The 15,905-nt window shown below is 37.8% G+C and overlaps 1 protein-coding gene across 22 annotated transcripts in view; it reads left to right on the forward strand.

Moving 5' to 3' along the window:
- Window positions 1-15,905, forward strand: part of HTR2C (5-hydroxytryptamine receptor 2C) — a 286,890-nt gene that overhangs the window by 125,421 nt on the left and 145,564 nt on the right. Inside the window, exon 1 of one of the 22 annotated variants that reach the window (XM_068696873.1) lies at window positions 15,062-15,309. The exons of the other annotated variants lie outside the window; for them this stretch is intronic. The gene's annotated coding sequence lies outside the window, so the exon portion shown is untranslated. Of the gene's footprint in view, window positions 1-15,061; window positions 15,310-15,905 lie in introns of those variants that run through there. 22 annotated transcript variants of the gene reach the window in all.

Consider the following 15,905-nt stretch of genomic DNA (forward strand, 5'->3'; position numbering starts at 1 on the left):
TTCAGGCCCCTTGACAAACATTTAAATACAAAGCTATTTTCCTGTTTGTCTAGACATTGAATACACAGAATATATTAGTATAAACAATGTTTCTGTATTAGGGTCTCTATTTTTTTTAAATTCAGACAAGACAGGTGATCTGTTGTTATCCATATCCATGTCCTGGTGTTGCAATGAGGCACTGGTGTAACCAGTCAAACTCTGTACAGACAAATTTTGCAACAGGATTTCTGGCCTTTTCACTAGAAAAGGCCAGAAAAAGATCATTCTTTTTTAACAGCCAAACTGTTTCCATTGTTCTTCAGACATCAGATAAGAGACATTGCTCCTGTGTAACAAGTGGTGTGAATGAAATTTCCCAAGACAGTAATATATTCAGCACCAGATTTGAAATGTTCAAAAGCATTGCATTGTGACTGCAAACAGTGACTTTAGCCAATGCAAAATGCTAGTGAAATTGCACCACCGATCATTTGTGTTTTGGTTGTTTCTGCTTGTGTACATGAGAGAACATCATATACTGATGGTTTTTCCTTTTTGAATAGGTGGAATTATGTTATTGGAGATAAACCAGAAATAAGTGAGATCAAATTAGAGTCACATATATATTGTGAATTTGCAGAGCAAATTCTCTCTCTCTCTCTCTCTCTTTTTTTTTTTTTTTTTTTTAACTCAACAATCCAATGCAACTACTTTCAGTAGGTGGAAAAATCAAAAAGGTGCTTTTATTTTCAGAAGTTTAGGATCACTCTGTTCTATGAGTAGAAAAAAAAAAGGCAAGTATTAGGAGATGGTCTTAAAATAGTATCCTTCACCTCTATTTGAGCATATCAAACTTTTCTATTCAAAGGGGAAGTAGAATATAAACATTGTGTGCAATATTTTATAATAGAGCCTGAATGGATAGATTTAAAAATCCTTGTTTCATAAATGCTGAAAAGACTCTTCAGAGGTTTAAACTTCATTTTTTATTATTGCTTTCCTTCTTATGCATCAATTTAAAATAAAAGTTCCAAGATACTATTGTGAAAGAAAAATACATCAGATGTAAAGGATGTTATCAGCAGTATGCAGTGGCACTTCTTTGTACTGATTATAATGAAGCCTCTCCACATCCTTTTCCTTCATTATTTTTATTTCTGTAACTAAAATGAAAAGAAATGAATGTGCATCTTCCTCAACAAATATTTTTGTAAAATCAGCAGTTGATTGCTGAATGCTGTGCTGCATGGGTTCTGGACATGTCCAGTGATGTACAGTGACTAGCAGAGGAATGCATCCCTCTTGTTTAAGCAAGTCTGTTCTGACAAAGACATTTGTAAAGAAACTGCGTGTGGAGTGGTCAAAAATCAGAAACTACATGTTGCAGCAAATGGTGTCACAACATTCTTCATCCTTTCCCATTAAACTTATAATAGTGTTTGATTCAAAGTGGCTACAAACTCCACAGATGTTTTGAGGCTGCAGGGGTCTTGAGACTTCTTGAGTAGTAAGCTCTAGCATTTGTTTTGACAATGCTGGGCAATGCAATACAGGTTTAAAACACACACATACAGAAATGATTGGAAACAGTAAAAATACTGCTGTTGAATATCTTCAAAATAGCATATAATGACCTCCTACTGAATCTTGCATGCAAGTTTTTGCAAAGGTAGTATAGAAATCTGGCCAAGTGTCAGGAGAAGACTAGGGAAGCTGTTTCGCAGGTACTTTGGGGAATGAATAATCCCTTTTGGTGAAGTACAATAGACAAATGTTCTTGCTTTGCCTACACTTTTAATCTGATTGTTTTCTATTATTTACTCCATTGGGTTAATTGAATTTTCTTAATAGCAATAAATATTTGGCCATGTGTGCACTTTCACAACTTTATGGTACAGGGTGGCTTATTACAGTGCTTTCATACCCCTGTGACATAAACTGTGAAACTAGAAGAGCAATAAAGTATTAATAGTTCAGCTCCTCATGTAGCCATCTATGTCATAGAAGGACCTCTTTAAAACTGAACTAGGGGTATTTCTGCAGTTCTGAAATACGCCAGTGCTTTCAGGCACCTGGTTTTGGTATATAGCTTAGAAACAAACTTAATAAACACAAATGAAGTCAGGCCTTATGCTTTTAGTTGATCAAAAATACTCCCTCTGTGGCTATAAAGCTGTTTTTGCCATTCCATATTCCCTCATTAAAAGGACCAAAATGGCTGCAGAGTCATCTGGTTTTCAGATTAGGACATACGACACTTTTCTTTAGCAGGCTGAAAAGGATAACAAGCCTTGTTGCTTAAAATTCCTTCTTGGGACAGAGCTGTGCATTTGCTGTCAGAGCAGCAATGACCAGTGGGTGTGCACTGATTTGTCTTTTTTTTTTTTTTCTACAATTTTTTCATATGAGGTTTCCTTTTTTATTTTCTTTTAAATCCTATTCTACTGGCTTGTTTTCTAAGTCGAAAGGCCAGTCTGTGAGCTGGCATGTAGTATGGCCACAGCATCAGTGGCACCCCATGCCAAAACATCAGATCCGTGGGAAGGGGGGAGGTGAGTTACCACCTCAATTCATGTTAGGTGTGCTGCTGTCTTACTGCCACTATAAATACTGCTTTGATTGGCATGGTAAAGGGTTATATTTTTGGCACTGCAGGTATACAAGGCTGTAGCTTAACATAATCACGCACTACTAATTTACAAATGAATGATCCTCACCTTGGCATTTTAGCACCTGCAGCACAGCTGCCTGGGACTGCAGGAAGCACGGTGGACAATGGCCAGGTGATTTTTCCATGCTGTCCCTGCCTCTGCCACCACTGGTTGGGTAGAAGCGAAGGTAGGTAGGCTCCAGAGGAGATATACATGTGAGATAAGGTTAAAAACTGCCTAAGTGTGTGTTATGTGCCAGAGAGGGTGCTGCTTTGCTGACTGCAACTTCAGCTGTGCTGGGTGCCCCTGCGTGCCTTGTAGCAGATGAGCTCCGGGAACAGATTCAGAAATGCTGTTTGCCCAGCTTCATCTCTAGCTCACTCTGCGTATGTCTCCTGTGCTGTCTTTCATTCACTAATCTGATTTATCAGCTATCCATCTCTCTGTAAAGTATGGGATTAATTTTTATGCACTATTCTGAGCATTATAGCCTATTTATATTCAAGTTATTTTGTAAGCTAAATAAAGCATGTTCCAATGTCAGGTATGCATTAGTAGCCCCTAGTGCTTTCATCTAATGGCTTCTTCTGTCAAAATGTTTTTTCTACTGCAGTTCAAAAAAAAAAAAAAGTTATTTTATACAGCTTTTAAATATGGTAACTTTGAAGATCATCTCCATGTATTTGTGACTTTTATTTGTGGTCACTAAGCCATGTCTGTGACAATCTCTTTCTGTTTGTGATGAAAGTGTATTTTTACACAAGATCAAGTTGACTGAAACAGTTTTGTGTTCCCAGTGTTATAATGTAAAAGGCTGCAAACTGCTTGATAATTCCCTTCTGAGTAAAATTAGAAAGAAAAAAAAAAAAGTACAATTAAAAGATCATTTAAGTTACAGCCCTTTGTTCTACCTTGTTAGTTAACATTCTAAACAGCAATGTACAAACTGCATAATCTGTTTTGCTAAAATGTACCCAGTGTGGAGCCATCTGTGTAATAGTTGACATTATTTATATTCAAAAGGGACATTACGATAGCTGGAAGAGCCCCTGCTCCCGGCTAACCGTTTCCAGTGTGGCTCTAAATTATTGATTTACATTCATTCTCTATTAACCTACTATGAGTTCATCTGCCACTTTCAGCCCTCTTATCATGTTGATGCACTTCTAATTTTCCAAACTGAATAGTGATTTACTGCAAAGATGTTAGGATGAATTGTTCTCCAGTGAATATCTGAAAGCTTCTTATGCCCTAGAAAGCTTTTTTTTTTTTTTCTTCCTTCATTTTAAACCTGCATTGGGAGCTCCTGTACTTAACAAGGCCAGCAGCAATGTCTTGACAATCCTGGAAATGTTCTTTCCTTTCTCTTCTTCCTGATCCACAGAGTATATGCCTGTATTTCCAGCAAAGGTATATTGTAAGATAAAATTATTGGCGTCTTTAGAGATGGAATGACCCTGCCAGTCTTTTTGTGCTTCATCCAGGATGCTCATGGGCAGTCTGAGCTGATTTTCTCATCTATTTGGAGGGGGAAAGGGGAAAGTCCCATCTTCTGCAAAGGGCTCTTATTGACTTTATTGGGTGCAGTACGGTACATAACAGCATTCGGTAACTCTGTCGTACTTGCACTTCTTGAATCATTTTTGTTCTTTTCTAAAATATGTTCTACGCATTATAAAATCACTACGTAAACCATATAACTATGTAGGAATTATATTATCTCTAAACGTGAATTTTTCCATTAACTTACACGATGAAATAAATTTGGAGAACATTTGAATTGGAAGCTGTGTCTTAAAAGGAAATTTTGAGAAAAATATACATCAGTGGTTAAGTAGATGACAAAGTTTTGTGGATGTCACAAAAGAGAGAAATTACATGTTCAAAAGTCTAGATGGTTTTGAAGAGACTTTTGTTGACCTATGTTAACTGCAATATAGTTTTTCATCTTTTCATTGAATGTACAAAACTGTTGCTCTATGACTGTGCCCTATGCTGTTTGCTCATTAAAGATGGTTTCACCAAAACCTATGATAAAGCAATTAGCAGCCTATGATAACTTGACGTGTTCTAGCTCAAGCCTTCCTCTATGCGGAGAGCCCAGCAGGAGCAGAGAGATCCTGCAGTTAACTGAGATGTGATCTTGCATTGCGGGGGATCAAGGCTCCCTCTGTCCAGCCAGGATCTGCTGGGCTCACCAGGGGGCTGCTCTTGGTGCAGAGCTCCTGCTAAGTCTAGTGCTGTAACCCCATGTTTTTCTTCATTTGTAGCCTTGAGCCCCACGTCCATCATTTTGCATGTAGTCACCAAGAGCTCCTTGATGCCACTCCCACCATAGTGATATTGTTCTGCATGAAATCCCTCCTTGTCTGCCACCATCACTGAGTCTGACTTGAGGCTGGTTTTACCAATTGATGTGGAGACTGTAAGTTGGACCTTAGTGTGAAACTACAGCAGAACAGAAAATATGAATCAAAATTACATGCACACATCCTTTTTGTCCCTACCTCCCCCATCTGCACCCTGATCTCTGGAAGCAGTATGCAACATTCAAATTGTCTTGTTAGTAGTCAAATCTTGAAAAAATGATCTTTCCCAAGTACTACAGAGCCATAACCCAACTCAGAATTATGTATCATAGACAACATCTCTGCTTGTTTTATTAAAGTATAATTAATTACCATTCCAGTAGTGCTATTAGGTGTCCGTAGTCATCCGGTGCACTGAAAAATAACAACAAAGGTTCTTATTATCTAATTGTTGATGTTATACATTGTGGATGCAACCTATTAATATAGAAATACTGACACATTCATCAGGAATAATTTGCATGGTGTATTTCCTGACCTAATAATGAAAAAAAGTAGGTCAGCCTCCAAGTTTTGTGAAATGGGAATTAAATCTTTCTAGCATCAAAGTCTTCAATAGTTTTACACAAATGGTTTTACAGAAATGGTTTAAACTTGCAAACCTTGCACATTTAAAGTGTTTTTCCCATGATGATGAGTTGGAGATATTTCTAATAAATTGCAGTCGTACATCAGCAGTGGATTTCTTTGGCTTTCTCATTATCTCACTGATTTTTACAATTTAATGGAATTAAAAAGAACAAAGGACGTGCCTTACCAAACTCATTGTCATCTGAGGAAAGGATGTTTTTGAAGTGATATTTTTAAAAATGAAGTTTAGTTAATAAAAGCTTATGCAAAGCACTCTTTATTTTTTCCCCCTCCTCAAGAAGTATTCAGTTCATCATTGTGCATTCCAGATTCTTTATTGTTGCTAGAGAGTATATAAAGCATGTGATCCCTTTAAATATTAAGCTGCTAAGTCTTAACCCGGCTAGATTTTTGCAGAAGGTGTATTTGTGAAGTAGCTGTTGTATTTACGACTAAGATGATTTCAGGATTTAATCAGTGTCTACCCATCAAAACGATGATCCGCTTTCTGGAGCTTTGAGTCTTTGCTCTCATAAATGCTGGATATTGGCATGCATTTTAGGAATACAAAGGTTTCCGTGTTGGATTAGAATTGATGCCTGTCAAATGGTGTGCTTCTCTTTGGTTGCACCTGCTCTGTAGGGAAAATTGACTGTGATGCATGCAGGCATACTCCCCTGGCTTCAGCTAGAGGCTCCATCCTGTCACAGCCTGGCCAGCCACCTGCCTGTGTTTCCTTCCTTGATGAGTGTTATCCAGCTTCTTCAGTTGATGTGTCCCATGTTGAACTCCATGTTGCTCTGGCTGTAGCGTGGTGGCAAATGTAGAAGTACAATGAAAAAACAAAACAGGAAGACCAAAGGCAGGGAGATTGTCATGGTGGCTCTTACACTGACCCTTATGGCATCCGGGAAAGACTCTGTATATTAGAGCCATGCACCTCCACCCATATGTTGTGCTTTATGATCTGAAGAAATGCATTTTTTTGATGGACTTCTTTGTTCATTGCTTACTGTCAGTTTGAATTGTTTGGTGAAAACACACACTCAAGCTTTCCTGTTATGCTGGAATAGATTTTTAAAGATTATGCCCTTCCCCAATGCTTTCACTATTTTCTCCAGCTAAATATCACAGCTGTGAGCTCTCACCCAGCAGATATCTTGCTGCTAGATGCTCAGATGCTAACTTCTTTAATATTGCACACATTGTTAGCTGGTTGTCAGAACAGTATTGCTCTGTAGCGTGTTTTCTGAATGAATGGTTTTTGTTTTCTGCTGTAAGGGAAAATGTTTAGCTTTGCCCATTTAATGTTTGATTGCCCTCCCCATGTACAAGATGGCACAAAGGTTCTGCTTGAAAAGCAGAGTCTTGGCTTTTTCCTACTTCTGGTCTATTAAACCCTTGTCTCCTTTACTGAAAACTGAGAATACTGTAAATCCTGAGTCCTTCTGCTTTGACTCATAAACATTGTGATCCATGAGCTGTGCTGAATCTGTCAAATATTTTTTGAGGGTAGTAACTTCTGATTATCAGAATCACAAGCCAGATATCAGATGGTCACTGGGCATGCTCTGGTCTTGCCTCTGTGCACATTTGGGAAGTGGGGGAAAAACTCTGCTTTTGGGCCTGTTTGTGGTCAGTATCTCTGAGAAGCTGTTTTTATTTTAGAGCAACAAATGTGGCAGAAGAAAATGAAATGAGGGCATGAAGAACATTCTGTCATTTGAAGAAGTGGCTGATTACATTTGCTTGGTGAATTTTTGAGGTTTTATAATAGTAACAGAAATTTTGGGGGCTGGATAGTCTTGGTGGCTGATTAAGTATTTTGAATACTTGTCTATTTTTAGAAATGAACTCAAACCAATGCTTTGTAGTATCATGAAATTATTTATGCAAAGGTTACCTCATTTCTAGGTCTAATGAAATCCCACAAAGGATACGCAAACCATTAGAGATCTGGCTTCTACGGAATTTCTAACAAGGCCAGATCATGCAGAAGAAAATATTATCTGAAATCCTATTTACTCATAGTAGTATGTTCAGATTTCATTGCAGAAATGAGAATTATTTTAGGACTCCCAGCCCTCAGTTTTTAATATTTGCTTTCTGAGAAAAAATTAGATTGATCTCAGAATAACCAGTTATCTCTGTTTAATATGACAACGTTTTCTATGTGAAATGACATGCTTCCATAAAGGTAAACATCTTCTTCCATAAAAGAAGATGTGGCTACTCTTAGTCACATCTAGAGGAGAGTGCCACTGTGTAATTATGTGGGCAGGTAGGAGATCTGCAGAGGTTGGAAAGAGGGGAGAGTCCAGGTGCCTCCCCTTCCCTGCTCCCAGGTGATGGAGTACTTGGCTGGGGCAGAAGTCCATACATGCATCTACAAGGGCACGTTTAAAATCCTCTTTTAGGGGGGAAGCTTTCTTGCACTTTGTTCCAGAGCAGATGCCATGGTGTAGCCCTCCAAGTAAGCCTTGCACTGGTTCAAAGAAGAAAAAATGCTCCCCTAAGCTTTGGAAACAACTCATGTCTATCAGAGTGAGTGACAGACTAGGCTTGACCTGCTCTTCAAAGCCTGATTTGGGGATTTCTGTTGCCAGAATACTTTAAAGGATAAGGAGCATTGCTGTTCATTAATTAGTAAAATTGGAGCTGGCTCAAGTGTTGCTTGGAAATACTAACTATTAGGCTTTGGATTTATGCCCTGGAAGAAAAGTGAGTTTTCTGTTAGTTTTCCAGTTTTCATTAATAATTTTCCTCCTCCCAAAATAATTATTCAGTTCAGGGAGTACAAACACTTCTAAGCAGATGGACCACCCTGAAGATCAGCACCGTAACATGCAAATCTTTTAGGGTGATCTTAGTGGTGCAGTAAAAGAGCTGGGTCTAACAAAGCAATGTGGCAATCATTAAGGGTGAGCTCAAAAAACTCTTGCCAGGCTTAGAAGCCCACATAACTGTCACCGCTGCACTAGACAGAAAGATCAAAATGACCAACTCTGGATGATTTTCTAAATGTGACTGATGCTTGAACAGCTGTCTCACAGTGACTATCACCAGCTATGAAGCGCTTCCTGGCAGCAAGCACCCTTTGTCCCCTTTCCCTTGCCATGTTGTCTTTTTTTCCCTGCATCTCCTCTTTTACTACATATGAGAGATCTCTGCCTTCTCCTGGCTCGCTGTACCCTTTCACATACGTCCTCACACCTGCCAGGCTTTTAGGGTTCCTGGAGGTTTGACTTACAGCTGGGGTGTGGAGCCAAGATAACACTTCGGACCTGTCTGTAACCCAGGGCCCTGTCTCTAAATACTCCCAGTGGAATTGGCCTCAGCCACTTTGAGTCTGAATGCAGAAACCTGACAATGAGCTGCAGCTCCAGTTTGGGGCTTCTGAATTGCCAATTTCCAGAGAGCAGTCGGTGTGCATGTACTAGCTCTATACTGGCACACGTTGATATACAACGTGCTGGAAACCTTTCAATTTTTTCTCATTCCTTCTATTGAAATAAATAAATAAATCAGTGTCACTGCAATACTGATAAAACTGTTCAGAGGAAGCGATGGTACAAGTGCCAAATGCTGCTACCAATCCCAAAACGTGTGATTGATGAGCAGATCTGAGAGTATCCAAATGGTTAATCTGCACTGTAGATGGCTATGTTTTTTTAGATATGATAAGAAGACGTGCCTCTTTTGTAAAATTAGAAACTGAATGTGCATAGGCATTATATAACTGAAAAACTAATACTGTATATGGCATCGTGATGGATTAATATATATAGAAGTCCTTGATTTGTTCTCATTTCTGTCCTGGTAGTTTATGAAAACATTTGAGAAGTTTTCATATGACCTTTAAAATTAGCTCCTAACCTGTATGGTTTCTTATCATCTTCTGTTCCATGAGCCTGAGGTGTTAAAGGATTCATAATTCAGTATATCAAAAATTGTCAGTGGCTGCACTATATGAAATTTTAAAGATTCTGAACGTACTTCTGGCATTCAGTAGTTGTATTTGTTCACTGAGATGTAATGGATATTGAATAGGACTTATCTGCTTGATATAGAAAATATATTAGGGTAATTACATATGCCTACACTTGGTATATATTTCAATCTTTTTCTGCCAAGAGGACTGGTAAAAGAGAACGCCAACTTTCTGCATTTTATGAAGACACAGTTGAGAATTTTTGAATTCATGAGAGAGAGATGCCTGTGTGAAGGACAGTGCCGCTTCCCTGTGTGCTAGCACACAAATCTGGATTTTGTTCTGTTTATCTAGCGAACCTCTATGCCTTTGAATCTTCTATATTTTACTGACTTGCAGAGATTGTAGCCTCAGTTTTTATAAGCACGGGAACCTTCTTCTGAAGGATGTACATGTATGATAATGGATGATTTAGTAACGGATTGTATTCTGTCCATTCTTTTCCAATTTAAGATTATGGATATCAGCTGCTTAATTGATCTAATAAAAAAACTTGGGTACTTTATCTGATAGTATGACAGGTCTGTATGGGACTTAAGTATCATGAAAGGCAGATGCTCTGTGGTCCAAATAATGCTTACTGCTGACAGTTCTTTCTGCAATAAATCGGTTCTCTCATTATGTGGGTCAGGTGAGTATCCATAAGGATTGGAGGCTGCTTTAGAATTTTGTCTCCTGCAGCTTCTGGCAAAGGCTGGCTTTCAACCGGGAACAGGCATGGTTCGCTGACCTAGTACAGGATGTCAGTGAATGTAGCTATTTTGCTGAACATGCAGTGTGTTTGGGATTGACTGAAACTCCACTGAATGTTATTTTTGCAGTGGCTAAGCAGTTCCTTTAGGTCATGACCAGGAAACTTACACTTTTTGTTATTTGGTGTGAATAGAAGGATTTTAATCTGACTTTATTTATTATGTGAATCGATGCTTGGAAAGAAGAACTGCATTTTGGAATCTGACTGGATTCATAGACACTGTTATACTATATTTTATGCTGCTATAGCAACATACGAGCGCAACGGGTTAGAAATCTCCCAGATATTAGGATAACTGAACTAAAGCAACTATTGAGCAAGGTTGTGTTTGCATAACAAAGCCAGGTTTTGCCTGTACTCCTGCAGTTCTGACCTTGTTTCAGGTAAAGGGCTATCCTTGACTCTCGAGAAATAGACTCAATCAAGATAAACCATTTCAGCTAAGATGAAGAGTATGAGAATAGACATTTGGTGTTATCCTACGGTGATTCAGAATTGTGAGTGTATATTTAGGCTGCTGAGTATACTTGAAGATGTCTTTAAGAATATTTAAAAAGGTATGGTGAATGGTAAGAAGAATCAAATTCTCAAGCTTAAGTTCCTCATCTGTGAAATAAAGATGAAGAAATTTTTAATTTACATAAAAATGCTATGGAAAAGGTGACTTCTGGAAGGCTCAAAGCAGGGAGGAAATAGCAAGAACTTATTATGAACTGTTCAGAATCTTATGAGTTCTTTTTTTTTTTTTTTTTTTTTTTCCTGGCCTGCTCTTAATATTTTAGGAGAGGACTGAAGCTGGCAACAGATGATGGCATTGAAAACATTATGAAGCTAAGAATACTGTACTGCTTTCTGTATATGTTTCCTCTCCTCTAGGACAGAAAGAAAAAAAATTAATGAGGATCATTCATGGGAAGAAATCTCAGGAAAATTTTATATGGGTCCTTTTCATTTGAAAACCACCTTCCTACCACCTCCTGCCTAAAAGAACAGTCCCGTTAACCCTCAGAGAATCTCCCATTAGCACGCAGAGAATCTGATCTTTCTCATGTTTTCTGGGTCAAAGTGAGAGATAGAAAGAGGAAAACTGTTGTGGTGTTGCTCTGCTTTTAATCCAATGTTTGTTGGCTTTTTAAAACAAAACAACAACAAAAAATAATAAAAGGTGCTAATGTATCTATTGCATTCAGATCTACTGTCAGAGATTCCTAATATGCCTCCAGTGCATCTTTTCTGCTGTGATTTTGTAAATACCTAGCTACAATAACCATAAAAACATCTGTGGATTTTAATACAGAAATTATTATATTAACCCTGAAGCATAAAGTTCTGGAACTGTTTAGTACTGTTTCACAAAAAGTTTTGAAATTGTTTACTGCTGACAAGATCGTGAGAGTTTTTCATATTTTATGGAGTGTTCCTAGCAATTTATTAATAATGTGTTTTTAAAGATCCATGTAATAGAACAAGTGTTTAAAAAACGCAAGTGCAGCTGTTTTAAAAACTTCTCTTTAATGCACTGATGAATCTGTTGGCTTCCAGTAACACTGCAAAGCCATTAGACTGATATATTGATAATTGCAATTAAACTTGTGTTATTTCCTGTGCACTTTCTTCTTAACAGGCCTTTTGTTGTAGTCTTTTTTTTTCTTTTTTTTTTTCTTTCTTTCTTTTTTTTTTTTTCTTTTTAATTTACCACGTTTTAAATAATTATTTTCCTCTACAAGTGAATCTTTGGGATTGCTTTGGTCACACAAACTCTTCTTTCAGTAGACACCAATTCCCAATGCTGCTACAGTGATTAGGTCACAAGATGTTGATTTTCCTTAATGAAGATACTTGCTACGATTTATCTGACCTGGTTCTATATTGTCCTCATTGTACATGCTGTGTGTATTTGTCACGTACACAGCGCATGCAATGTGGACATAATGGAGCTCAGTTTACACCTGACAAGGAGATATAAAACACCTGCAAGAAATGGTGGTGGTGGTGGTGGTCTTAAGAATTGTTTATTTGTGTGGGTGCACAGATGTCCATACTATCTAGCAGAACTTATTGTATGTGAGATTGAGTCCAAAAATTGTGTTGTAGATGCAGTTTATTAGTGAGAAAAAGGCAGTGTCAAGAACTTACAGGATCGTTGTAGCTATCCAGATCTCCTCAAAGAAACATTAGCAGGATTTAAATAGTACAGTAATCTAATTTTGGCCAATTTTAGGTTCATACGTTCTTGTGTTGTCATTATTGTTTTCTATATTTTTTAACATGATGTTTATTGTTCTACCACTTAGAATTTGGGGAAAAGATGCTCTTTTCATAAAAAAAAAAAAGAATGTTATTTAAATTCCGTGCGAACATTTGTTTCTTTTTCTTTCCCTTTTAAAACAGAAGAACAAAACAAACTGAATCTTCTGTTTTTATTTTTAATAAAAAGCTGTTATTTTAATTCCAGTGTTTTGAAAATGTTAGTACATGCAACATGCTTTCAGTGCTGGTTTTTAGTTTGGGCAACTATAGTCACTAATCTGCATGAACAAAACCAACATCACATCCCATGTTCTCTCTGCCACAAATTAGAACTTTCAAACAATTTTTTCCCCTCAAATTTTTTTGAGATTTTTTTTTTTTTTTTTGTGAATAGGAGTTATCCTGATACATGCTCAGATATCTGGAATTAGATGTTTACAAGCAAAAACTGTTACAAAGGCAAATATTGCACTTGAAGTGACTTGTAGAGGCTGCAAAAATGAAAGTCCATTCTCAACTGGATGTAGTATGAATCTGTAACAGGACAAAAACAGCTTTCTGTAGACCTGAACCCCTGCTCAAGAACAGGAGCTGCATGGGAAAAAGAAAAAAAAGAATTGATTCTTTTACTGTGTTAAAATTAAATTTAAAAATGGGGGTGGGGGAAATATGTTTTCAGTGACAGTGATGGAAATGCTAACAAATAGCTATCTCAGGGGAACTGTACTATGTATTATGCCTGTTGCTGCTGGAAACATTATTTCATTTTGTGGGAGTTTTTAAGAGCTTTGCATTTCATAGGATTAGTAATTATGATGTTTCGTATTATTGCTTGTTTGTTTTAAATGGAGAAGAAGACTGAATAAAATGGCTAAAGCTTCTGGTTGAAAAAGGTGTTATCCCTCCCCTAGAACCGGTGCTGCCCTTGCTGCCATGCAGTGGGCTGTGAGCCATGTCCTTCACGTCCAAGCATGCTACAGCCAACAGTGATGAAAGGTGCATGGTGCTTTCCTGCCTCATTTTATTGCATAAATGATGGCAATTAGAATACATAGCACGTTGCTTCATTTGCCAGTCTTGCAAGGTGCTCCAGGAGCCACAGTCATAACAGAGCCTGCTTTCCTCTGAGTTTGCTCTGTCTCCTACTTGTGCAGCATTTACTCAGGTTTTTGGTATATGATGCACAGAGACATCACTGAATAGAAACAAGAAGAAATAAATGTTTCCTAGGCTATCAAAACCCCCAATGGAACAGTACTTGTATTAGAAGTTTGTGGGATCAGCTCAGTAGCCTTATCTCATTATCTGCCCTGAGTCTACAGTTAATACAATTAAAGACTTGATGTGAGATGTTGAAAAGTAGTTTCTGATGTTGGAAAAAATGGTATCCAGTGTGGAGAGTACTGTAAGTGAGAGCAGTGCTTACTTCCAGGTGGTTTAGGGCTTAACTCATGGAAAGTTCAGCCCTGTAGGTGATTCACATATGGCTGGTGGGAAACGAATAAGCTCTGTTCTGACCTCACTTCATTGGCCCCACTGTAAAAGTGGCCTCCTCCGAAGGCAGGACCTCTAGTTTACTGGGAAGGTTTTCCTTTCTTTTTTTTTTTTTTCTTCCCATTCCTTAAATCGTTATTTGCATTAATCCAATTGCTGGAAAGGGATTATAGGCCCAGAATAAAATCCAGTTGTAATTAAAAATGTAAAAGCGGCTTATGTTTTTAGGCCAAAGTAATTAGAGGAAGCTATCAGCGTACCAATATTAATACTCCAATCGCAGCTGGGAGGCTGTTACCATGATGAATGTGTCTGATAATGGGCTTTGTTATCGAGCAGTTTATGGTAGATAACTTTTGCTCATGTCTGCTTCATATCTGTTATTTATGTCATAAGATACACAACAGTTTTCTTCTTGCTGTCCTTGTGGGTATCCCTGTTTTTCTTTTTTTTTTTTTTTTTTTTTTTTTTTTTTTCATATTTCTGGAACACTGCTGTTTAGAAACTAGTCAAGCTATATCGCAAAAGTAAGAAGAGTTATTGAGGGGATGTTTAGGGCACAGAAGTGGTAATTGCCCTCTGTAAGATGACTGGGGTATGTTCTCATCTTCAACATATAAATCTTAGGCTATATTTTCATAACAAACATCCCCTTATCAAACATCCTCTCTGCATTTGTAGTTTTCATTGATCCTCTGCGATCATAAAGAAAAATGGTAAGTCAGAACAGTTCTCAGCCATTCAGTTATCCACACCATGTGTCTGATACTGTGGCACACAGTTGTCTGGTTATTCAGTTTGCAAGCCTGCTTTGTAAATCTTTCTGAGTAGAGTACTTTTTAATTACCTCTTTCGAATTAAGTCAGCACAGGGGCTAGAACTACTTATTAGTGTGTATTTTTTAATGCAGATTGAAATTTTTTTGGCCTTCACTTTCTTCAAATGGGGGATGTTTTGTTTCATCTCCATCATTTTGAATTAATGTTTTTATTTTATTTTTTTTTTGTAAAGGAAAACATGATGAAAAACTGTTATTCTGTGATGAAGGATTTAGTTGAAAAATTATGGACCAGATTGGTGCTCAAACTGCATTCTTCAGACTCTCTTTCATCCAGATTGTGCTTTACTTCCCAGACTCAAACATCCGTCACTTGACAGTGCACGGTGTTGGTCCTCTGATGACGAATGGGGTTTATAGCTGAAGCTGTGAATGAAGTCTTCCAGAGCAACAGTGCTAAATTGCCAGAGGTATGCAAACAAATACCTTACCAAGTGTCATTTTATCAGCCTGTGAACTGCAGAGAGTTTTCAATGTAGTAAACTCTTTCTGATGTTTCTTTCTCTTTTGGGTATTCTGATAATTTGGAGTTAGTTTTTCTGATTTGTGTTCCCAGCTCCTTTCTCCTTTTCAGGAAGATGTTTCTGTCTCTCCTCCCAGTAACAGTGTATTCTTTCTTTGTTCTCTTGTCAATGCATGGTGCTTTTTTTTTTTTTTTTTTTGTTTTATGTTACTCTCTCTTGTCTAGGGAAGCTTTCTGTGGTCTGTTCAACATTGTTATGTCCCAGGAAGGGGCTGAGGTACAGGCTCCTGTGCCTTGTTTGGCTCTTCAAGAGCACAGAGCTCTTGCTCTGTGCTGGGGTTCATCTGCTCCCATCCAGCCTGGCAGTGTTATTTGTGTTCTGGGGTGCCTGGTGGCATAGTGCCAGCTGCTAGTTAAAGTTGTTTTTGAAATGTTTATTTACATTAAATAAATTTAGTCTCTAGGCTGTGCTGAGAAATTCTCTGCATCTTTAGCCTGTACTAGCAAGAAAAATGCTGTGCCAAAAACTCAGAGATTTCACAA

This window comes from Anas acuta, chromosome 13, assembly GCF_963932015.1.
Source record: "Anas acuta chromosome 13, bAnaAcu1.1, whole genome shotgun sequence".
NCBI lineage: Eukaryota > Metazoa > Chordata > Aves > Anseriformes > Anatidae > Anas > Anas acuta.